The sequence below is a fragment of the Ochotona princeps genome, chromosome 22 (genome assembly GCF_030435755.1).
Source record: "Ochotona princeps isolate mOchPri1 chromosome 22, mOchPri1.hap1, whole genome shotgun sequence".
Taxonomy (NCBI): Eukaryota; Metazoa; Chordata; class Mammalia; order Lagomorpha; family Ochotonidae; genus Ochotona; species Ochotona princeps.
In genome coordinates, this window is record NC_080853.1 from 30,683,886 (window position 1) to 30,710,591 (window position 26,706).

At 39.2% G+C, this 26,706-nt stretch overlaps 1 long non-coding RNA gene across 1 annotated transcript in view; it reads right to left on the reverse strand.

Moving 5' to 3' along the window:
- Nucleotides 1–1,737: 1,737 nt before the first annotated feature.
- Nucleotides 1,738–26,706, reverse strand: part of LOC131483010 (uncharacterized) — a 175,813-nt gene continuing 150,844 nt past the window's right edge. The window contains exons 2-3 of the long non-coding RNA XR_009247483.1: nt 3,467–3,562; nt 1,738–1,843 (exon numbers count right to left, since the gene is read on the reverse strand). This is a non-coding gene — a long non-coding RNA (uncharacterized LOC131483010). The remainder of the gene's footprint in view (nt 1,844–3,466; nt 3,563–26,706) is intronic.

Sequence of the window (26,706 nt, forward strand, 5' to 3'; positions counted from 1 at the left end):
AACCTGCTGAATTGCAAGAAGGAGATGCTAACTACAGTTAAAATCCAACACTCTGGGCCCAGTATGGTAGTCTAGCAGCTAAAGTCTTCGCCTTGAACATGCTGGGATCGCATATGGGCAATGGTTCGTGTCCTGGTGGCCCCACTTCTCATCCAGCTCCCTGCTTATGGTCTGGGAAAGCAGTTGAGGATGGCCCAAAGCTTTGGGATCCTGCATCTGCATGGGAGACCCTGAGGAAGTGCCTAGCTCCTGGCTTAGTATCAGCACAGCTCCGGCTGTTGCAGCTGCTTGGGGAGTGAATCAGTGGATGGAAGATTTTTCTCTCTGTCTCTCCTCCTCTATGTATATGTGACTTCCCAATAAAAAACTAAAAACAAATCTTTAAATAAATCCAACACTCTAAGATGCTTTCCTCAGAACATACATACAACTGTACCTACTGGCTGCCACATATGTAAGAATCAGTAAAATAATGTTTAATGAACACTTTTTGATATAAAACATGAATTTATAAGTGCTTGAAATTAGGCTTTGTGATTTTTTCCCCCATTTTTCCAGAAGAGTAACCTGAGACACGTTAAGACTACTTAACTTGTCCAAGACAAAAACCATGCCAAGGCTAGGATTTGAGTCTGGTTAGTAATGCCAGAGCCAGCAAACAGCAGTGTGGCTGGTCACAGCCTCACCCCGTCCTTACACTTTTACCCAGTGGTCTAATACACAGGGCATTCCTAAGTTCAAACGAGTAACCCATTTTTTTAAATATACAAATAATTGGACAAGAGATTGTTTAATTCCTTAGAATAGGGAGAATCTCAAAATCCCAGACGTTATTCTTATGAACGGAAAAGCATGAAAAGAGAAACTTCGTTTCTTAGAAATAGTCAAATTGCTATTCAAACTGGGATTGAGTTTGGATGCTGAATATTTGTAGTAATTAGTGATCGTGTCAAGGGAAGCAATTGGCATCCTTTGAATATATTATGAATGTTGATCTAAATGATCCACAGACAAATGGTCCTTTGTCACCCTCTGGTCTAGAATCCTAGCATCTTGAGAAGGAAAAACCTGGAGAACATACAGGAAGAGAGCATGAGAACCAAGTACTGCCTAAATACTTGGCAGGGCGCTTGTACTCACCCTGAGTGCGGAACCATCTCTTTCTCACTTCTTTATAACTAATATGACCCTGACAAATCACTTACTGTCTACATATCAATTTCCCCATCTGTAAGTGGGGGCCATGCTTCATATTTTTGGGTATCATTGGAGGACACAGAATGATAATAATTCAAGAGGAATACATAGCAAGCACCCAGATGATACAACAATCATCAAATTAGTCAGTAAGAGGAACACAGACATTAGACTGAAAACAGCAACTCTTTTTTTCTTTTACTAATTGTCCACCAGACGCAGCATATCTGTGTCTGTCTCCATCTCGCTCTCATTGTGGGTTGAAAGATGAAGCCCAGGTTGGCAAGAAAATTCTCTTCTCGGTTTTCTTTAAATGAGCTCCAAAGGCCTTTTTTTTCCCCCCTTGGCCACTATTATTTATTCTGGCACTCAATGTTAGCAGCAAGAACTATTAGCAAAATAAACCCCCAAATCACATGGATATCAATGGAATAAAAACCTTCCAAAATTCCATAGCCTGCCTAGGCTTCCAATCCAGAAGCATCCACTGACCTCGTAGCACTGACTGATGACAATGCAGATATTCCTGGCTGCTCACTACAGCCTCTGAGCTTGTTTTGCCCTTGGACTATTTTTGCTCACATGGTTACTGTCAGCCACAAGCATTCAAATGGGAACGAGAGAGACCCAAATTCTTGGGAGGAACCTATAAAAACATGTAGGAAGAATCATGCCGTCTGACCATGGCACCCACAAAAGTTTCTGAAGACAGAATATAAAGTACTAGGAATCCAGCCTCTACTTCTTGAGAACTGGCCTAAATCTTTCTTAAATATTTATATATTTCCTACTGCTTTTGCGCATATTAGTAGTATGCTATTTGTGGAAGACTTTGCTAAATATTTCTTTGAAGCCTAGAAGAGCTAGATTTCTACCGATTCATGATTAGAGAGAAAAAAACAAGCTTTGCTTTTAAAAAAATTTTTGAGATTTACTTATTTATTTGAAAGACAGCGTTAGAGAGAAAGAGAGAGAGATTGCCCATTTGCTGGTTCACTCTCCACATGGCTGCAAAGCCACAGCAAGGAGCCAGAAGCTTCTTCCTGGTCTTCCAAGTGTTTGCAGGAGTCCAGGGACCTGGGCCATCATTGGTGGCTTTCACAGGCACATTTGCAGAAAGCTGGATTGGAAGTGGAACAGGATTTGAACCAGTGTGTACACATGGGATATTGGCAATCAGGGCGGTAGTTTTACCTTTTATGCCACAAAGCTGGATGCTGGGCCTCGCTTTTTTTTTTTAATTTAAAAGTAAAGGAACAGGTTTCTTTGCCCAGTGATTGATATTTTGATTAACATATTCTTTTCTCACTTCAGAGTACCCGCGCCAGAGTACTGGCCCAAGACCTGGATCCAGGCTCCTGACTCCAGCCTCCTACTAACAGTAAACCCTGGGAAGCAGCAGGAGTGGCTCAAGTCATGGGGACTCTGACATCCATGTGGGAGAATCGGATTGAATGTTCATTTCCTAGATGTGGATGATTATGAACATGTGGAGAAGGAACCAGCAAATGCGAGTGCTGCCTCTGATTCTGTCTCATAAATACACTCGAAAAGAAAAAGGTCAAGCATTGGGCATTCAGCACAACAGCTGAGAAATTCTCATCCCATATTCATCAGGGTTTGACTCCCAGCTCCAGCACACAGCTCTGGCTTCCTTTTAACTCAGACCTAGGAGGTATTAGGCAACAGTTCAAGCACATGGACTCCTGGTATTCATGTTGGATGCCCAGATGGAGTTCTCAGCTCTTGGCTTTGCTCCCAACTTCTGCCATTACCTTGCAAGCATTTGGGAAATGAGCAAAAGCGCTCCAGTCCATCTCTTTGCTCTCTTTCCCTACCATTGAAATACATAAAAAGAAGTATGTTTTAAGCCAAGCTAAATAACAAAATATAATTTTATAGGTTAAGAAAAATACAGGAAAAATTGGGATCAGTTAAGGTGCCTTTCAATGAAGAAAATGAATTTTATATAAATGGTATCAGTTTGGAAATCAATACGACCCCAAACTCAACTTGCAAATACCTAAATACCATTAGGTATTAAATAACCCTCTGATTACACAGAACTCAGAAATGTGGGAACAGATATGGAACTATATTCCAAACTTCAATTCTTTCTTCCAAAATGTCAAACTCTCCTCTCCTCCCAACTCCATCCACCTTGGACCACATCCAGCCAAGAACGTGATGCGAAAGTAGAAAAGGAGGGAGCACACACCATGAGGCTGCTCTGGAAAAGTCTTCTCATTGGAGCATAAACTGAGCTTACCAGCAGCTTCATTCATCACGCCCTGGGTCTTATTAACTCATCACTGTGTTGTCACCTTTGAAGGATTTCCAGCTACAAATCTCCAAGGCAGGCACTCTAGAGAGAAACAGATAATGTTATCTGAGACCCCTGCTGTTCTTACTTAATGGGAATGTCAGGCCATTGGATCTAAATAAACACAAACACAAAGAAAAAAAAACTCACCACAAAGAGGTAAGAAAACTAGAAGAAACCTTGCTTTCACAAATGGCCAAATCTTTAAACATGCGTCTACTAAATACATTTCTTAAACCACCTAAAAAATGACAGCCTGCCAAAACAAAATCAGGTTACAGAACATTTTCACCTTTTCGCCTTCCAACAAATTGCTTGTTTTCCCATCTGAACAATAACCTTATTGTTTGCTCTAAAGTACAGTGCATGACTAGTCATGTTAGGAAGTGAATGAATTGTTATGCTGTCAACATGATTTTTTTTCCCACATACCTATTATATCTAGGAATTCCTTCCAAAGTTAGCAGCTTTGGAGAACACTGTTTTCAATTGCTTTTGCTATCCACAGTTTGCTCAACATTTAGATTAGGACTGATTAGCAAAATGAAATTATCTTTCTTATTTGTACAGATTTTTGAGTACATATAGTTGAACCTTTGAAAAGGTTAAGTGGGGATTTTAACCTGTGATACTTTGATGTTTTGTTGAAACTCAAGTCGTAACCCTGCCCTTGAAGTTTGCTTACTGAACAGAACACAAAGGCATAGGACTAAAATGAGATGCCCTGATCCTTCCTTTCTCTCTTTCTGGAGTACTCAGCAGTATAGGAGTCTACAGGAAGGAAGAGTGTCTAATAGACATCCATCTATGTCTGACCCAGTGAGTCCAAGCTTTTAATTAACCTGGTGAAAATGGAAATGCATGAGATACTTTAGTTGGACATCATAAAAAAAAAAAAAAACTTCAGCAGATTGTGCATGGAACTGAGAAGACAATTTCACATTCCACCAAGGGTGCACAAACAGAAAATTGCTCATATCTTCCTACTTTGTTCATCAATGTTCATAAAGACATAATGAGACAGAGAAAATGAACATGCATGAAACACACTTCATGAAACATCCACTTCCTGCTCAATCAAGGCCCTGTCCATGTGAATAAACACCTAGTCACCCTCACAAACTAAACCTAAGTTGTCCTCAAAAATTTTACCACATGGACCAACTAGTCTTCAGCATGTAGCTTCACTTTTACCTCACATTTTAAAAAATGCTACATTCATTTCTCCTTGCCTTTATTTTCTTTCAAGGCATTATGTAGTATGGAAAATACAATTTACCCATATGTCCTTGGTATGCTCAGAATTTAAAGAACAGATCCGGTTCACATCAAGATTGAAACTGACTGGCATACATATGCTTTCTTGTATCCTTGCCTGTACCAACACACAAATGATGAGTAATGACTCGGGGAGAAAAGTAAAATCTTGCAATATGACTGTTTAGTCTCCTGGGTGATTGACAGGAATTCGTAGAGGCTAAACATTCTTCCCCACCTTCACCCTCCCTTTCCTGCAAAGGCTAGCCCTGTCATGTCCTCACAGTGAAGACAGGTGTACCATTGGAAGTGGAAACATAAAAGGAGTGTGTGTCCCATCTGCAAACATCTCCTGGGTCTCATGGGTCATTGGGTCACAGTTGAAATCAAGAGGAAGAGGCAGATTCCAGTTACTAGACTAACGGTGTGGAAGCTGAAGAGCAAAAGAACTGCGATCAGGAACTCAATGACTGTGCCATGCGCCTGGATGTATTCACAAGTACGGATAGATTCCATACATGAAAGAATTACGAAAGCTTATCATGACTTTGCTATTATCACGCATCAACCAAAAAATAGAAACTAAGAAAATGTCCATTAAATATATGTAAACAGCTTTGAATCAAAAACAGAAAAAACTTCTTTGCCTGTCTGATGTTTTAGGAGTTGAAATTTTACGTATTTGGAGAAGATAGTGAAGGGCAGATAAGAATAGGATGAAGACAATCATTTGCTTGACAGCTGAAGAGTTTTTTAATCTACTTTGGGTTGCCAGATTAAGCAAATAAAAAAACAAGATGGCAGTTAAATTTGATTTTCAAAAAAGCACTAATTTTTTATTATAAGTATGTCCTGTAAATTTTGGTAGATACAGCAGATTCAATATTTATTTAAATCTGAAATTTGCATTTAACCAGACATCCTCTATTTTATTTGACAACCCTAAGTCTATTAGGAGATCTAATTGTGTATGTATATATATATATATATAATTTTATGTATATACATAATTATATATATAATTAATAGGGAGTGATAGATAAGAAGTTACAAACAAATAAGATACAAATTCATTTTTACAGTCTTTTCAGGGAAATCTAAATATTCAGAATAAAGACATATTTTTTAAAATATTTACTTATTTATATCTGTCTTTGTAAAAAAATATTTATTCATTTATTTATTTATTTGAAAGGCAGAGGTACAGAGAAAGACAGAGAAGAAAGAGACTTTAATTGACTGTTTCTATCCCTAAACGACCACAACAGCCTGGACTGGGTCAAGCCGAATCCCAGACTCTAAAACTCCATCCCGTCTTATATATGGATGGTAGGGATCCAATCACTTAATTCATCTCTGAAATTTTTCTCTGGCAAATTAGCAGTGAGCTAAACCAGAAGCAAATAAGTGAGGACCCAAACCAGAGAGAGTACAGAATGCTGGCATTTGCAGGTGGATTAACCTGCCATGCCATGATGCGGGCCCCACACATTTTATAATGAAAGGTGCCACCTTTTGACATGTTCGTGAATATCTCTTCAAGACTAAACTTTCCACAAAATTATATAAATCCGTATGAGTAGATGGCATGTAATTCCACAACATGGTGTGAGTGCATGGAATTGAATATTTGCAAATGTAAATATAGCTGTTAGCTTTCTGGTGTTGTTCTGCTTCTTTGATAGACATATGAAATTGGAACTTTCTAGACAACACACATCACTGTGAAAGACACCATCCCGTAGAATGGGGCTGGTAAAAGGCTTCAGTAGTTTCAAAAATTTCTTCTTGGGGCAGGCAGTTGGCCCAGTGATGCCCACACCTGTGTCGTACATCAGAGTCTTGGTCTGAACACAGCTCTGGCCAGCTTCCAGTGCATACAGACCCTAGCAAACAGCACCCATTGATGGCTCAGGTGGTTCCCGCCACCTATAGGGGAGACCTAGGCTGAGCTTCCTGCCCCCAAATTCAGAGTAGCTGAGCTCCAGGTGTTGCAGAATGAATCAGCAGATAGAAGTATTTTTCTGCTTTTTCTCACTTCTCTTGCTCTCTCTGCCTCTCAAAACAACAACAATAATAATATGATCATTTATTCTTGGTGTCTTTCACAATATCCCACTGTCAAACACTTACTGAATTCAAGGTGTTGCACCCTGACTAGGAGTTCCAGACATGGTATCTCTGACCCCATACCAGAGAAGCTAATAAATAGTGGAGAGAATGCAAAATTGTATAAAGAAAAAGACAGAAAGGAAAAGGTCAAAATTTTAAAAATTAGATAGATGTAAAAGATTATGCTGACATGAATTTGGCAGACAATATGAAGAGTGAATATTTGCTTATAGCAACAGCTGCTAGTGAGAAGGAATTGGAAAAAAAAATAAAACAATAATAATAATAAAACTTCCTCTGAAATCTGGCCATGCTATCTGTTAAAGCTGGTTCCCATTAACTGTTTGTTAATTCAATTTGTACAAGGCAAAGCCCAATGGCCACTGTCTGCTGCACACAATGGGGGCTGTATGTGTGCAGATGGGCGCCCTGCCAGGGATGCAGTGTCATGCAGGCTGGTATCTTGTATGTAAACAGTATTTGTATCTCTAAGAACCAAAAACTTAAAAAAAAATATTTAGGGCTCCAATATCCTCATAATGCAAAACAAATATTAAGCTTCCTGTGTTCAGTTCCTGTGTTCAGACTATGGGCCTGCCTGTTGGCAACTGGATGTGAGGAGAGGGTTTGTTTGACTGTTTCATTAGGTCCAAGTTTTTACTTCCACTGTCAACAGAGAGGACGTAACTCTGAAAAAAATTCTACATCATGTTTTAAGTTTTCTTGTTATTGGAGCAGAACACTACACTTAGTAAGATTTCTACTATCACAAGATGCTTACTTTTTAAGTTTTTGTTAATTTTCATTTTATTTAAAAGGCAGAAAGACAAAACCAGAAAGAGATCTTTTGATTTTCTGATTCACTTTACAAATGCCTGAAGTGAGTCCAGGCCTGATCCAGGAAATCAGAATTCAATGGGAATCCCTCATTGTGTGGGGCAGGAACACAAACACTTGAGCTGTCAACTTCTGCCTTTCAGGGCGTGTGTCAGCATCACACTGGATCAGAAGCAGAGGGACTGAGACATGAACCAAGCACTTTTAGAGGGGATGTTGGCATCCCAAAGGACAACACCACCAGGCCTATGACCACTGATTTCTAGTTTAAATATTAAACAGGTACAACCTATACATGAATATCTTAAGAATATGTTAGAGTTGATAATTATACACCAAAATAGTGGTAAATGAAAAAGTGGTGCAGATTATCCAGTAAAGTACATTGCAATCTAAATACTATCATAATTATTAATATATACTATAAGAAGAAAAGACCTTGAAACAAAAATTAGGAGGAAAACACTCATTCTCCTTCTCTTGCCTCCATGCACTCTGTCAATTTCCATGACACAACCTTTCCACATTTCTCAGAACACAAGCAGTTAAGGTTGACACTGATTCTCTCACTTTGCTAATTTGGGAGTCTTCGCTGGCCATCTTCATGGTGCTCTGTGCTGTGCTAAACAGAGTGAACAATACAGAGCAAGCATAAACCATGTGTCTGCTCTGCAGGGCACTTCCATTCCAATGTCCTCATGATGGCTGCACCCTTGTATTTCATCATTTGCAGAATCACATCCCGCTAGCAGCCAAGGATCCAGTGTAAATCCAATAGATTAAATGGTTAAAAACACGTAAGGGCACTTAGCTCTTTTCTCCTCCAGGAATTATCTATCAAGCACTCATCATGTTCCACTGCATATAGGAATATGTGTTCTCAGCTGTATGTTTCAGTCTTACTTGGATAGCTCTAACCTGAATGAGCCTACAGAGTACTAAATGGTTCGTAAAGGAAGCTCTCCTCCACCAAAAAGAAGGGGGGGGAGGGATAATTAAAAAGCTTAAATTTTAAATTCAGAATGAATGTTGGATATGATGTAGGATAAACAGGTTAATTGACTGTTTCTTTTTGTTGCTTATTTTTACTGAGCTTTATTTTCCAACAGTAACCAGTTGCCATGATGCTATGCAGATGTCATTTAATTCTCAGTCCAGGACGTCACTTTGGCACAGGCAGAATGTGGTTTGTTGATGAAAAACTTATCTGTATGCAATACTCATGTGAACTTCATTCCTATTAAAATAAAATGCTTTACTTAACCAATGAATTGGAATTTTTAAAAAATTCCTCTGTGCTAAAGTCATCCCTGTGTCTCATTTCAAGACCAACCCAAATCTGTCCCAACCAAAGCGACTGATTCAATCAACACTTCGTCAAGTTCTAACATGTTGACTTCTTAACACGAATTTTTCTTTGTTTTCTTACATCTTTATTTTACTTCGTGATCATTCAGCCAGGCAATTTGCCATTTGAACAAATGGCAGAGCAAAAAGTCTGTGAAAATTAGACTATTGAGATCTACAATATGACACCAAATGAGTCAGAGTTGGGAGCTGGGTTCTAGCCAGGACAATTGTGCATTTGATATCTGGAGATCAAGTTTCAATGTTGGTTCTACTTCTTCCTCGATTGGTATTGGGCACAATGTTAAATGTCTTCTGGGCCTCCTTTCTCAGTCCTCAAGGTAAAGGTGAAACAAACTTACATGCGCTTGAAGTTCCATGACATGTGCTGAATGGGACAGTGCATGCAAAAGCTCTGTAGATGACAAGATATGGAAATGCTACACTGTGGCTTCTGACAGTCCACAGAAAGGGGCAGAGAATTCCCATTTTTAAGGAAATACACAAGCAGAATAATCTAGAAACTCTGAGGAACTTACTCAGGCAATGACTCTGATAAAAGAACCAATGCTGAGATTTTGTTGCTTAGCACTCAAGGAGAGCGAGAGTCAACCACGGCAGATATTTCCAGAAAATATTTTCTGATCTAAACACTGCAATAAGCAGATACCACTGGAAAGAATATCAGGTGTCATATTTTGGAGTCATACATGTAAAATGATTGACCTTGGAAGTTGAACTAAACATATGAAGTGTGAGAATTTTACCAAAAATACTAAATGACTGAACTAATGAAAATATGTTAAGGATTTAGTTTTGTCCCAATCTTTGCACTAACCATGAACAAATTTTTTTAGAGAAAAAGACAATCCTCATTATCATAAAATCTTCTAATATAAGATTTTATTGTAAGAAAACTTTTATTTCTGTAAGCAAATTATGGTGAGAATTTGTTTTTTTAAATTTTCTGTGACCCCTATCAAAACATAATGCTGTATCTTAAGCTCCCTTGCCAATCAAATCCTTTTACAAAATTGTTGAAGCCTTACATCATAGCAAATCTTCTAAAGTAGTTTTAATTTATCCCATGCAGTGATACGTATCCCTCATAAAGTACAAAATAAAACATTGACACTTAACTCACAAAGGTGCATGTTGGCCAAACCAATACAAATACATGGAGAGGGTCTGTTCTGTACGACAAAGGAAGTAGAATTATTCTCAGCATGTGGTCCTTCGAACTCAAGAACTGCATGAGAAACCTTCAGAGCACTTACTGAAATGAAAATCTTCAGAATATGTCCAAGGCCCAAAGGATGGTCATTCTTGGAACAGACCAGAATTGCTCATGGGACGCAGTGTAGACACACTACAGATTCAACACCATATTCAGAAGGTTGAAGGGCATGAAATTTCTGGGTATCACTCTGTTCAGCCAACCATTTGACAAAAGCTTTCTGGCTACTAAACTTCCAATGGTATTTCAAGCTGATTAAATAGCTACAGTGCAAAGAACACCATTCTAGGAAGAAAAATTATTCCTGGAATAATCAAGAACTTAGAATCTTATTCACTTGGGAAACGACAGTACTGAGTGGAAACGGCTTTTCAAGAGTTATCAAAGAGGGTCAAGCAGTCTGCTCAAGTGCCTGATCAAATACTTGAAAGAATAACACACACACACACACACACACACACACACACGTGCGCGTGCGCGAGTATTCTTTCTCTTCACAAAGAAATCTAATTTCCCATGCTGTTAAGAGAGAGCATATCACAATGGAATTCTCTGATTTGTTCATTTTTGAATCAGACTGCATCAGGGCAATCTCAGAGAAATTCGTTGATTTGCAGACTTTTGGAAAGGATGATCAACATGGAACTGCTGTTGTTGTTTCTTACTTGGAAATAATGGATCGGAGAACCTGTATGTTGCACTGTGTCTGACAAGTTCTCGCTTGTGCATCCCTCTGCAACTTAGAGGGGGATTCAAAGATGAACATTGAACAGTATCCACATCTCCAGGCAGCTTATAGGAAATGCAGAACTTTAAACCTCACACAAGGATGACTGAAACAATCTACAGTTCAGCAGAATCCCCAGGTGATTTTTAGCACATGAAACCGGAGAGGCAGTCCTGTAGAACACATTTTGAGAAACGCAGCCAAGGACAATGATAGAGATGATTCTAACCTGGGAAGCTTCAAGAAAGGTCTTAGAATTCTTTCACCTTGGCCCTGAAAGATATTGGTGCAGTTTCCAAGGAATATCTGCTCTGGGGCAGGGGGATTTTTACTGCGACAATTACATTAAAAGCTATTTTTAAAAACATTTCTTTCTGCAGCTGAGAAACAGACAGATCTCTGCTATGCTTCGCAGCTCTCATGGCCTACCAGTGATTTTGATGTGTTGCAAATGAGTCTCACAGAGGCAGAGATATGGGAAAAGTCAGAACTTTGTCTACCATTGGAAACAACTTCTCTCCCAGAACTCACCCATTCCCCAGCTGCAGCTGCAGCTGACAAACAATCAAAGAATTTTCAAATTACTGTTCCCAAACCACTCTGAGTCCCACTCTGAATCAGGTGCATGTGAAATAGAAACAGAGCTTGAGTTGAGAAAGGAAAAGATGAAGCCTGAGCCGTAACAAGAAAAATGCACATTTTAATAAAAGCCATGCACGGCCTCAAGTCCTTGTAAGGTATGGATCAACCAGCAAGAGCAAGGTTCCCATCGGAATCTTCCCAGGGTACAGCCATGACTCATGCCCAGAGCCATCTTGTCCTTGCAAGAAAAGCATAAATCATCATCCTTTTCTAAAAATGATGCCAAAAGTGCATTTTATTCAAATTCATTCCTTAAAATAATTGCTGAGAAAATAATACAGGAGTGCTCAGCTGACAACTGACCCTTCAGTTTTCACATCTGGAAAGATAGGATGTTATGGAGTGGGTAAGTGGATTCCAGAGATGCTAAAAGTTCCTAAGCACACAAAATTCCAAGAACACCAGAGCTCATTCACTCTTTTCAAGAAGCAATGTCTATGTCTTGATCACGCCTACCAAGAAGTCTCCCAGATTTTAGCACACAAATCGTATCGCATTTTTCCTCTGCATTGTTTTGTACTCTTCTCTCAAATATTTGAACCAATAACGTCAGGAATAAATGTAACTGTGTATACAGATGCCTATAAAATCTCCCTTTATGCCTCCTCAAATGTTTCAATCAACCCAGCATTCTTCACAATGAAAATAAAGAATAAAGCAGTGTTGTTTCTCCCATTACTATCAGTCATTGAGTTTACATGTACTGGTCCATCTCTTTATCTTCTAGAAGGTTTTGGTACTTCTAAAACAGCCACTGAGGCACAGATGGAAGGGTGAATAACGTGTTTGGTGGGGGATTCTCACCAACACTGCTCAGGGAGTTGAGGAGTGTGCTCTTGAAGAACAAAAAGTTCATGGAGATTAAATAATCAAATAAGTCAATCCCCTTGGCAAACTATGAGAGACTCGGTTAGGATCAAAGGACAGGTATACTTAGTTATCATCTCCGGATATGTCATTTTTTCAGGGCTGTTTCTCAGTGAATTAACTGTCACTCCAGCATCGATATTTAGGTTAAAGGTGATTTCCAGTCCCCCTCCTCCCAAGCAAGATAAAAATAAGCAACAGCCTCAAGCAAAGAGTTACAGGTGTTCATAATAAGCAGCCTTTGGGATCTAGAAGTGACTGCCAAAGGGATGTGGGCAGGACACCAGCAGCACTGCTTATACCTTCCTTTCATTTCTCCAGGACAAGGCCTTGGAAGAGCTCCTGCTAGGCCCCTGTGTGGATAAAGCACTTCGTTTTTCTCAGAAGTAACGCAGCTTCAGAATTCTGAAGATTATCAGTCTTTGTTTCTGTCTCAAAACTCCCTTTCTTTGGCTTCTTGAGCACATCCTTCTGCGCATTCTTTCCTCCTATTCCTGACCATTACTGCTGGCTCATCTTCCTGGAGCCAAACAAGGGAGGTTCAATCCTTTCAGCGTATTAAACCCTTTCTTTTCTTCTCTTGCCCTCTTTGTCTAGGTCATTATTCTCTACTTTTTCAGTTAAGTATTTGTCTTTTCACAACTGTGAGGATTTACATCTCTAATAGCTCTACCTAGCCTTTCCTCTTACACCTGTACCTGCATCTTCTTGTCCAGGAATGTCTCAATACTGATATCTTGACATCTTCATTGCAAACTTTCCGACTCCCTTGACCTTGAAGTGATTTCTTCCAGCATCTCCTTCCAATGACCTACTACTTTTCATCCTTCAGATGCAAGTACAAACTTAAACTTGACTGCTTCAGTGAAAGCTTTTTCCTTTTCAGGAGTCCTCCAAGAAAAGTGTTGCTTCCCCAGCATTCTATTCATTATTTGCTCTCTTTGTATTATTAATTGTGCAACTATTTGCCTGTGCCAGCCTAAGCTTCTTGGGAACTGCATCAATTTAGTTCACATCTAAATATTCTGAAATTCCTGTCATAAAAGATTCCTATATTATAAAAATAGAGTAACTCCCAGCATGTGTGAAGATACTTCATGAATTTTTATCAAGTCCATTCGCAATTCCACAAATCAAGCATGCTTAGCTGGAGTTACACTTGCTTGATGTTGGTGTTTTGCTTCCCTCCTTCCAGGTATAGGACGTTGGACTTCATCTTACAAATAATGGAAATCTATCTTGCACAATTACTCCTTTTGTTTAGCAAGGTTCCCCCAGATGGGATGACTTAAACAACCTAAATGAGTTGTCTCACACTTCTGGAGGCTAGCAGTATAAAATTAAGGTGCCAGCAGGACTGGCTCTCTCTAGAACTATGAGGGAAGGTTCTATCCCAGGCTTCTCTCCTTTCCTTGTAGATGTTCACATGGCATTCTCTCTATGTGCATCGCTGTGTCCAATTTTTCTCTTTTTTTATAAGAACATTAGCTATATTGGAGTGGGGCCACCCCAGTGACTTCATCTGAACTAATTACATCTGCAGTGACTTGACTTCCAAATAAGGCTGCATTCTGAGTTATTACCAGGGTTAGGACTCCATATAAATTTAGGGAAACACAGTTCATTCCAAGCCATATCCAAGAGTTTTAATCAGGGAATATAGAGCACTATGTTCACAGTGCAGACATATTATGTAGGCCACAGGATGAGGAAAGACTGGATGGAGTAAGACTGAAGGCCTTCCAAATGCTTAGAATCTATTAGAATGCTCTGAGCAATGCCCGAGTGTGCTTCTTCTTAGTTAGCATTGCCTTGGGCCAAAGCTCTGATCCACTGAATGCCAGTACTACGAGTTTCATGAAGCAAATATCAGTTTTCTCATCTGCAAGCTGGCTATATTTTTAGCACTACATAGTTTATAATACCCGATGAAAGAACCAACACCAGATTTAGCTATGTCCTGACTTATAAACTGGCATTCACTCTCTACCCTCAATGTTTTAACATAGCACTCAATTTAAAATTTACAAAAAAGGGTTTAAGATAAATCCATCTATTGAGATAACTCATACCTTCACTTTGTCTAAAGGAATATATTTTGTGTCAAAATAAGAATCATAAATGTATTATTCAAATATTTCTACATGTATGTAGGCATCTTCCAGGTCCAGCTAATAGAAAAGTAGATTTTTATTCTTTACAAAACAAGAAGCATAAGTTAGAGTAGAAGACACACTTAGGACATTTAACCTATTCTCTCTCTATTTCTGTTCAAATCCTTTCCTGTCCTTTCCTTTTAATTGTGTGCCCTAATCCCCACCCAACATTTTACCACTACTACTAATACAACATGGGGCCTTTCCCAAGAGGCAACTTGTTTCCCCTTCCCTCCCAATCTTTGGCAAGTCTGCTGGGTGACCCACTCAGATACCTCAGCGGGTGGTGCCTCACACCCCCTCAAGCCACAAGCAACAAAGACTTAGTCATTTCAAGCTCTTGGTTTTGTCATCATTTTGATTTCTTGAACATTACTTTGTCATTAACTCACTACGCTTATGTAAGGAGAAGCAGCCAGGGATAGGGAAGGAGCATCTCTGATCATTCAGGAATTTCAAAATACTCAAAAAGAAAGCATTATCATTGGCCAATGTCTTGAAGACACTGACCACCTTGGAAAGTAGATATATGAGTCATGGAACAGCACAACTGATTTATTCTATGAGTTGCTTTCTGTAAAAGAAACAAATTAGGCCACTTTTAGTCACTGTTTTAATGATTATAATTTTAACTCCAGAAGAGAAAGAAATATGCCCCCCCATATGAAGAAGGTTCACATGGAGTTATTGGGATCAGACAGTTTAGCTAACACTTGGTGCCTAATAATATCCTATATTTAGTTAAAGTATGTATACATTATAAGATGAAAATATGTGTCATGTGGTATCTTTTTGTATATAACATTATTATATAAGCATATCTATATAATACTGTAAGGACAGAATATCACATAGGAAAGCTATATCACAGGTTCCTGTTTTGGTTTAAAAAGTTTAATAAAATATTATAAAGTGGGAAACTAATGAAAATCACCATTTTGAGGAGAAAAACATATTATCAATGACAAGGAAGGAGCATGGAGATGTCCAAGAAAAGCCTCTTAAACTTTCATGTACTTATGTACTTCCATTTAAAGAAAACTAGACTTTTGTGTGACTAAACCTAACACAATTCAAACAGAAGTGCTCATGCAAGGAGCTCTGAGGTGGCAAATAAAAATACTGGAGTCTGCAAAATAAAATACTCAGAACAAGATGATAGAGCCCCAAGTATACTTGGAATTAAGGCTTTTGCTATGATTGTCACTATTTTTTTTGCTCATCCTTTGCTGAGGTCAAGTTTATAGATTAAAACTCTGTTGAGTCTTCTGCCAATAGCTCACACCTACATGATCCTTTATGTGTATCATGAAAATATAACAAAGTAGTTATAAAATTCAGAAACTGAATTAATGTGAACTTTCTGCATAACCTTAATATAATGTGTTTGTTTTTCTTAAAAATAAAGGAGAAGGAAAGAGGAGAAGAACAGAGAAGGGCAAGAAATGGAACAAAAGGATGAAAGAAGGAGGGGCAGAGGAAAGAGGGCTGAAAAGGAGGCAGGGAGGAAAGGGTGAAGAAACGGAAAGAAGAGGTCACGCGAAATACTTCACTACACTGCAGTCTAGTCTGTGACCCCTGGTCTCACACCTTGGTCAGAAACACACTGCCTGTCATTTTTCCTTTCTAATTCCTTTGAGTGTTGAGAAGTTGGAAAAGTTTTAATCATGGGCTGAGCTTCAGTGCAGCACTTGGCTGAATATCACTTTTCTACTAAAAACTATGAGGAGTTTCCAGGGAGGGCTTGTAAACTAGTTATCTCTGTTGATGACCACATCTGTGTGCACATTTGTGGTGCAAAAGCACTCCATGTAATAAAGTACATCTTCTGTTCCATGACTGTGCGCCATGTGGGCTGGTCTTCCCCACCACATGCAAGATGCCCTTTTCCTATTAAAAAGAATTAGAATACAGAAGAGCAATACTCCACCCTTAGGGTGAGAAGGAGGTTTCTCTGCTTCTCCGTTTATGTCCAAGCAAAGCAAACACCACAGAGTTCATTTTGAGATGCTAAATGAGTTCACCCTGGAGGTATAGACAATGCAGATTGCTTAATGTGTACCAGATAGAACGCTGTCTATTTTGCATCACTTCATTGTGTCCTCCCAAAAGCCAATGAATGAGGCAAGCTACTTACCATCTCATACAGGGGAAAACAGAGTCAAAAGCAATCTGTCCAGCAACAGACGTGAATTGCAAAGTCCAATCGGAAGGCTCTCTGAATCCAAGGTTAGTTTTGGCACTGTAGTCTCATCAGTCCTTATTCCCAAGGTGCCCAGCACCATCAGAATAACAGTACACTTTCCACCTCAGGTAACCAATCATTCATAATTAACCCTTCCCTTTTCAAAATCACTTTGCTAAATGAACTGATTATTCAAATACCATTTTGACTCTGGAAGAGTATGACAGCAACAATTATGAGATACAGTAGGAGAGAAGTGAAACATTATATTTAAAGCAATTTTATACATTTAGACAAGAGTAAAACTAGCAAGACAGGAAGCATAAAAAATGGCCTGCTACAGCAAGGGTTACTAAAGTTAACTACAAGCAAAAGAGAACGGTCTCAGATTTTTTTTTTGAGCTCATGAGGCTAAAGCAATGGGAAATGAATGTGGTTGCTGCCAAGGAATTTGCACCCCAAAGTTGTAACTTGGTCTTCTTAGAAATCTGATATCCTGAAGCATCTGCCCAGAAACGTGACCTCTGACTCCATCACTGCTTTCAGTAAATATGGGAAGAACATGATTTAAAGGAGATTGAAAATAAAAACCTTTATTATTATTTTTTTAAAGGCCAGGAAGTATGTCAGTCAGTCAACTCAAAAAGTATCTGATTTAAAAATGTAATAATCAAATCAGGGTAGGATGAAATGATTTCCAAGTTAATTTCCAGGCATTTCCAATTTCATTTTTAGTGACATTGCAATTTCAGGATTTGGGTGCACATCCACCAGGAAATGTACATAATGGATGCCAGTGAATTATATGGGGCTACAAATGTTTATGGAGTAATATGATGACCTTCTAATCCTACAGTATTGTCACATGCCGTGAACATTAGTTTTTGGTACAGAAATCATTTTATATCCCTATATGTAAACTATATTTTAAATAACATGACTTTTTCAATTCCACAGAGCAATGCAAAGCATGCTGATGAAAAGGCAATAGAACAAAGAGTAGTAAACAAATTCGAATGATATTGAAAGTTACCACAGTCATTGCTGCAAGGGTGATGAATGACATGACCATTTTGCTATCTACTTGTGGAGAAATTTGCACTGCCTATTATTGGTTCAGGGAAGCTACATTTACAAGTTGTGCCACTCGGTCCATTCTAGCAGCAGATAAATACTGTCATTAGGATGTCAGTACTCTATGAACTTTAACCCAAAAGAATCATGGGCAATTGCAGCACCTACTGCTTCTTTGTTTCATCATCTTAAATCTAAAATGAGTATTGGAAAGGTATGTGGACCTGTGAAATTGCTGAAGCCTTCTATCAAAAAAGATGATATGTAAATAAGACAACAATGAAACTATTATGAGAATCTGTGAGCCCTGGCTAAGTCTGGCAGCTGCTCTACATAGAGTCACTTGGCTTTCCTAGGAGGTCAGTGTGCAATTGGCTGCAGGAAGTACTGGGAAGATGAAAGGCATGTTCCAGAGAAATGTCTTCACAGTGCTCCCCTGGATTTGTCCCGGAGCTATTCTAGAGACTCCATGTATGCCCCTGGGGTTTCCACAGCTGGAGGAATTAAGACCTAGCAAGGCCATGTCAAATTGAAACAAACAAGCAAATCAGCAATGCAAAGGGGATTTTGGAGTCCTTAGCAGCTTGTTCATGAGAGTGAGGACACAAAAATAAATACTTTGTATCTCCTCAAAACTATGTGTGTCTAAGATCAGATGTCCCTGAACAGGACAAAGAAGTATGCGCACAGTTTCAGAGGTGTCAATCTGTACCTTTAGGCTAGCTAGTAATTACCAAGATTCACTAGTTCAACTCTCACTAGCATCAGCTAATGAGGGGAAAGATGCATACATTTCTCATTCTGGATTCTCACCAGCACCACTACCAAGCAAGGAAAGCGTGCTTTTCATTGTCAACGACAATGAAAAGTTTTCACAGCTATGGAAGGATGAAGATAAGGTTGTTAGCTACGGGCTAACGCAAAAAGACTGAGGGAAGAAGCTTAATTAACTCGCACAACATGACAGCTGGTACTTGCAAGCAGACCTCTGTACTATGAGTTTTCATTGTTTTGGGGTGGGGGAGAATTAAGCACTGTCGTAAAATCTTGACATGAATGGATGTATCTTTTCCTTGAAAATGTCATCTTTTTGCATATTTATATAAATAGTCATTTATCTTTAAGGGACATCTGTAGAAATATTTTTCTGACATTTATCTTTTCCATACATGTCATTATGTAACAGCTGCCACGAGTGGGGAAAAAGATATTAAGATAAGAATTTTTATTTGCGCCTGAAAATTGGCAATACAATAGGTGAAGAAAAAATGAATCACACATTCTTTATCCCCTTTCCACTCTTACTTTAGATCTAATGACTCTGCTCAATCAAGTCCCTCAGTCAGTATCTGGTAAATACTTGTTTGGGATAATATGTGTTGATGGTACAATTGAATGGCAGGATAACCAACAATCTGTGTATCTCATAACAGTGTTGAATCAGCCTCAGGATTAAGAGGGGGAAAAGCGGGGAAATCTAAGAAAACAAGAAAATAGATCCTGCCATTCTGGAGAGTAATTAGGAGGCAGGTGTCTGAGGGATAGCATCTTTGTCAAGGAAACGGAAGAGATTTTAGGCCTACTGATTCCAGGTCTACAGTCTTACCACTTGGCTTTCCACCATGCACATTTTTCTTGTAGATTTGTCTCTACTTCTTAAATGAAATCAATGTGATATGTTCTTCTAATGTATTTTTGCTTGTTAGTACATTATTTGATGATTTTTTTTTTAAGATTTCTGTGTTTACTGGAAGGGCAGAGTACCAGAAAATGAGGAGGAAAGAAAGAGATCTTCCTTCTACTGATTCATCTCCCAAATGGCCAGAACCACCAACGCTGGGTCAGGTCAAAACCAGTAGTTTGGAACCCTATCCCATGTAGGTGGTAGAAATCCCAGCACCAGGCCCAGCGCGAGAGCTTAGCAATTAAAGTCCTCGCCTTGAAAGCACCAGGATCCCATATGGGCACTGGTTCTAATCCCGGAAGCCCCGCTTCCATCCAGCTCTCTAATTGTGGCTTGGGAAAGCAGTTGAGGACAGCTCAAAGCCTTGGGACTCTGCATCTGCGTGGGAGACCCAGAAGAAGCTCTTGGCTCCTGGCTTCGGATCAGCTCAGTTCCAGCTTTTGCGGTCACTTGGGGAGTGAACCATTGGACAGAAGATCTTCCTCTGTGTCTCTCCTTCTCTCTGTACATCTGCCTTTCCAATAAAAATAAATAAATCTTTAAAAAAGGGAATCTCAGCACTTAAGCTATCTTTACTGCCTTTACAGACACATTAACAAAAATTTGTGCCAGAAATGGATTTGAAAGGGATTTGTGTATTTCTAATACACAATGTTGACCTCATAAGCACTGGCTTAACCTCCTGCACCACAACTCTGGCCCATCCCATTGAGTTGTTTCCATATCCTGTTGTTTACTGTGAAATAAATGTGTGTGTTTGTGTGTGTGTGTGTGTGTGTGTGTACATATATTTAAAATTTGAATCAATGAGCTGTAAGGATGAATATTTTTACCTGACAGGATAGCACAGATTACCAAGGTGAGAATCATAAACAGGTAGATGTATGTATCTCTATGTTTTTAAACTTCATCTTTGACAAGGGCTTCTGTGTGGGTGTTTATGGTTAGTTCTTAACCACTAATTTTATCTCATCTAGACTTTGGAGGCTTTACTCTCCACAACTCACTATTTACTTGCTTATAATGAGATAAATCATCTTTCTATGTAAAAATAATGCAAAATACATTCTGAAGATGACAGCACAAACATTAAAAGGTAAAATGCAGTATCTTAGCTTAGATTTCTACCCCCACCTTTTTCAGCTTGAATCAATGTGGTTTTCCTACCCGCAGAAGACTGTTCATCTTCATTCCCACCTAATGTTCAACTTCGCTTTTGTCTAAAGAAAATGCTATTTAGAATAATGGGGGCACCTCCATGATTTTCAAGTAATCCCTGGCATTGGTTTGCCTTCTCATAGTTCTCAATGGGTATGTCTATTATAGCATTAGTCTGCAATCAGTACAATCATCAAATTAAGGCACTGGTAGGCTCTTTGGTCTTGCTTTCCAATCATTTCATAATGAACAATGAAACATATCTTTATGCTCATTAGAAGTCTATCTCCGGCTGCCTTTAGTCTTCCCCTCACTCTTCATTGTCCAGGCAAAGTTTTAAATGAGTGAGGACTTGGCGTCCCTGCAAATGTGCTAAGAATAATCTCTACCATGTATTTTTCTTACTCTTGATAATTAGTTCATGTTTTTACTTGCTTCATGTTGAAAAAAGATTCTTAGATATTTTCCCCAGCACTAGAAGCACAGACTAAGTTATTTTCAATCATTTTTCATTTCATTTTGACATGTAGATGTCTTCTTACACATATAAATAAGCCACACTATGTAATTTATCACTTTATCCTTAAAATATTCTTCCCTCAACTCTCCTTAAGCCATAATTTTCATCTATCAGTAATTTTCACAGTTTTTAAACTTGAAAATGTCTTGGAAAATGGTGGCATAATACAAATAAAGGGTTTAGTTATTACAGCTCTGTTAAGTCTACCCCACAGATATCCTACAGATTCATAAACATTGCTAGGTTCAATTCCATGAGTTCACCTGCTGACCCAAGAACTCATGTCAAATGAAAGCTTCTTTCCAAGGAAGAATAGTGCAGCATGTTAAGTTTTTGTAGTGGGTGGGTGGGGAGGGATGTATGAAAATTATCATCTTCCCTCCGAATTCAAGTAGAGAACATTATATATGAAATAGTGGGCCAGAACTTTTGAAACTCCAACATCAGTATATTTTCAAGATATGCAATGCCCATCATCTTTTTTTTTTTAAGCTTTATTTTACTTTTTTATTGCAAAGTCAAATATACAGAGAGGAGGAGAGACAGAGAGGAAGATCTTCCATCCAATGATTCACTCCCCAAGTGAGCGCAACAGCCGGTGCTGTGACGACCCAAAGCCGGGAACCAGGAACCTCTTCCGGGTCTCCCACGCGGGTGCAGGGTCCCAGTGCTCTGGGCCGTCCTTGACTGCTTTCCCAGGCCACAAGCAGGGAGCTGGATGGGAAGTGGAGATTCCGGGATTAGAACCGGCGCCCATATGGAATCCCGGCACGTTCAAGATAAGGACTTTAGCCGCTAGGCCACGCCAACGGGCCCCCATCTTCTTCTTCTTTTATAAATTTCTATAGGTTTTCATTCACACAAACTCATCTTCTATATTTTGGCTGATGGCTTATCAGTGGCAAGAATAGTTTGTTTCTCCAGTTGTGTGTCTTTGCAAGATCTATAAATATTATGAAGTAATGTTCGTATGTGTAAAACTAGAATAACTATTTGAGTATAAATTTAATTTCATATTAATTTTCAAATATTTTATATTAATTTTCAAACATAATATTTGAATTAATTTTAAATTAATTTGAAAGTGCTATAGATTTATGGCATTATATACTATAATTAGCTGTTGAGTAGAGAATGCAATTTTTGAATTACATCTAGAATAAATGACTTAAAGATAGAATATAATAACGTGGAGGTAAATGCCCAAAGTTTGAGACAATTATTTTCATTTCTCCCTAGCCTGAAGCTTGCTGGAAGCCTCCCTTGTTCCTCCAGCTCCCGGACCTTGGTGGAAGCATGGTGAGCTTGCGTCACTGTTCATGCTGCTTCTGGTGGTCCAAACGCTGCCTATAGTCAGAGTCCCTTCACGCAATGAAAGTTTCCCACGATAATGACAGATTCCATTACAGCACATACAGGCTCATGCTTTTGGGTCCCTTCAAGGCCTGCAGAGTATTTGGGGATCATTCTTCCATTGCACAATGTAACATCTTGACCCAAAACAAATTTGCTCATGTCCTACACAGTTATTTTTCAAGGACAGAAATGTCTCCCAGCTGCTGGGAGTGAGCCTGCTCTTGGGAACAGCAATGGCAAAATAATAATAATAACTTTTAAAAATGCTCAAAATTCCAGAAGCAGGGAAACAAGGAAGAACAAGAGAAGAGAAAAAGCTCTGCATTTCAAATTGTGGCTAAAGTTTTCAAGAATCACAGACAACCTAAGAATTCATCCCTTGAACCGAGTTTCCATGGTAGATCCAACTAACATGACCTCAGAATGCATCCCACACGCAAGCTGGCTATTGCCGTTCTGGAGTCTGTCATTGCTTTCCTTTCTATCCTTTCATGCACTTCAGCTGCCGACACAAAATCTAGAGGACAGAGAGGAAGCCAAACGTGATCTGAGATTAGCTTCTCTCGCTCCCAAGGTATCTCGGTACAAGAACCTGTGCCCAGCTCCTAGCTCCCCATCAAAATCCATTCCTTTCCTCTCAAGGAGGGGAGGAAAAGGAAGCAAGTTCCAGATGTCCTGGGCAGAGGCAAGTAACGGGTCTTAAACAGCGTCTCAGGAAGCACAGTCACAGTCACTTGATTCTCACCAAATCCCCCTGGAAATCCCCAGGTATGCCATTTACACGACTAAAAATAATTAGAGGAAATAAAGGTGACTATTTAAAATACATAATCGGTGGTTATTAGGCTGTGTCGTCACAGAAGATGGCCAAGATATCTCTGTCCACAGATGGGATTCCACTGCCCCAAATGCACCCGTGAGCACTCAGCTCATCTCCAAGCCATGCTCGTCTTCTGCTGAGTGTTTTCTATCAGCAATCTCTCAGGCCTGCTAGGAGCTCACTTTTAAGCTATCAGATTTGTCTTTTATGGTGATATTTAGACTTTAGAGCTTTCCCCTGGGATAGTTTTATCTTTAGTCTTTGTTTTCCTAAGAGGGTTAATTTTGTTTGCTTGTTTGTTTTTCAGGATGGAGAGACCTGGGAGGGGTGCTATACCTTAGGAGACGTTATAAGACACAAATGCGCAGGGATGATTTTATCCTGCCAAGTGCATTTTCCTCTTTGCTTTCCCTAACACAGGATGGTGATAACGCTGTTAAGAAACAATCTCAACTCTTTGCTTAGCTCATGAGGCTCAAGCAAGGTATGTGACTTTTGGCTGCTACATCTTCCATAAATGCCTATCATCACTGGCTCACAGGAATGTATGTGACTCGGTTCAATCCAAACAAATATCACTGACTTTGCTGGAAAAACTCTGAAACATTTTCTATTTTCATAATTAGATTGGGGAAGGGTGAGGCATACACATGGTGGTGCTTTAAGTCCTCTTTCCACCATGAAGAAAGAGTCCACGTGGGATGGAATACTCACGCGCACACACACACACATACACACACGTGATGGCGGGAGACACAAAGTGATGGCATTTATGTCAGTCCTTACAGCCAGACATGCCGAAAGCCACAATCACTCAGATCTTTTAACTCCTAAGCCAGAGGAGTTTGGCTTAATTCTGAGTTTGATTTTGGCCAAATCTGTGCTGGATTTTCTACTATTTGCCACCAAATCTGTTCTGTTTCAGTACACTTCTCTTTGTGCCAAAAAATCACTTTATCTGAGATTTTATCAGCAATGTTCTCACTTTGTCACTTAAAATTATGCCTGGACACCAGGTGCTCATGATGAAAACAGCTCCCAAGCGAAGAGATGCATCACCAGCTGAACCTTCGCTTCCAATAAATAGAGAAAGTTGGAACTTAATGAAAGCACGATGAAAATCATTCCCAGTGTGAATAATCCTTGGGACAATTCCATTCCCCTTCACTTCAGAGACAGTCAAGAGTCACTTCTCCTTTCCACTGACAGATTAGCCGAAAACACAGCAGAACACCATGCAAAGCTGGGACTACCATAGAAAATAATTCCAATAAATAAGAGCAGGACAGGAAAAGGAATATTAGCTGGAGCTTTGTAGATTGCCACTTGAGTGTTTATGAAGTGTTAGAGTTAAGTTTGATTATAATGAGTGAAGAATTTCCATGCGGTAAAAACGAGGCTAAGACAGCCAAGAAACAATTGAAAGTCGCACAGATCTGCTCTTGGCTTTCCAATGGGTGTGGAAAGAGCAGACAGTACTAACAACACAACTGGAGCTCTGGCTCGGTTTCTAAATATTAGCATGGAGGGACGTGCTAAATATTAGCATGGAGGAGAATGGCTAGAGAACCTACAGAGCTGCTCTAAGAATGTTTCTGTTCCTTTGGACTTGGCCACTTACCCAGAACAGATGTGAAACGTTTGCTGTGATTAGGAAATGACATTACGTGTGAGAGTGTGGATGCTACAATTCTCAGCACAGCTAGGAAGGCTTAATAAATGGTGAAATTTTACATCTTTTGGGAGGAGCAACTTATTATTTTTTTTAAAAAGTGTTGGTTAAAATAAACACCAAATTCCTAAGGAGAAGACAGACTTGGACAGTGCACAGCCCTGACCATTTTATTAATCACACAGTGCAGCCCACTTCTTGTTCATGTTCACAGTTCTCCCGTTATCACTGGCGTATGAGCACTCATCACTAACTTAGTTCTTCTGAGGAGTCAAAAATGGAAATAAATGTGCACCCTCATTAGCAAATAATAAATGAAGAAATGACTACTTGTCACAAACAATGGCAAGTTTTTTTTTTTAATTTTACAACTGAAAAAGCAAAAGTTGATTAAATTCTGCATAAGCACTTAGAGAAATACACTTGTAGTCTGGTTTCCCATTATTCTAGCCAGCTGTCTGACCTGCAGTAAGTAACTTCATTTCTCTGGCCTTCAGTTTCCTGTTATGTCAAAGAAGAGCAATGGACTAGATCAGCATTTCCCAGAGTACAAGTTGTAGAAACTAGTTCTGTGAGATGTTAAAGAAATGTCAAAGCAAACATAGGAATTCACTGATACAGCAAGATACACAAAGGCACTAGGGACATAAGAAATAATACCTGTGGTGCACAGGGATGCTACATGCCTGTCATTCATGAAGCAACGAACACTTACGGAAGACACACGAAGCATCAGGTGTAAGAGCTGGGGACTCAGTCATAAGTAGGGATGACAAGAAACTTTTCAAAAAAGATGATAAAATAACAAAACAAAATAAATCAAATATGTTGAATATTATTGCAGGGAAATAGCACAGGGTCCAATGGAATGTGGGCCCTATGAGAAGTAAGAAACTATTTAAAGTTATTTAAACTCGCACAAAATGGTGAAGTAGGCGTGATTCTGGAAGACAACAAGAGAAGCATTCTGCACAAACGGGTGGGGGGAATGTGCCAGAGCATGGGAACTAAAGAAAATGTTAAGATTGAAGAATGTGACCTTGAAATCTAGGAGGCTGAATTTAGTATGGATGCATAAAATTGGAAGGAAGTAAATATTAAAATTCATGGGCTTTCCTGTGTAGAAAATAAGAAGTAATGAAGGATTTAAATAGATGAACCAAACGGTCATACTCATGTCTTGGGTAGCACAAGATCTCACTGGATAAAATCAAGATATGAAATCTTACTACTTGGGAGATTCCCATCTACTTGGGATGGTAAGTGGAAATAAAGAAACGAGAAAAAAAATGTGAAAATCTTTTTAAAAGATTTATGCCTGAATAGATGTTGGCAATAAACAAGAGGGAAGAATCTTGGCTGACACTCCTTTATTCGGTTTATGTCACAAAGCAGACGGTGAGACCGTAAGTCACAATAGGGATTATACGACAAGGAGGAGGAGGAGAAGGAGGAAACAGAGTGAGAAAGGAAGCCGAGCTCCTTTTGGAGCACATTCATCTTTTTCATGTACTAGATATTTAAACGGAAGAATG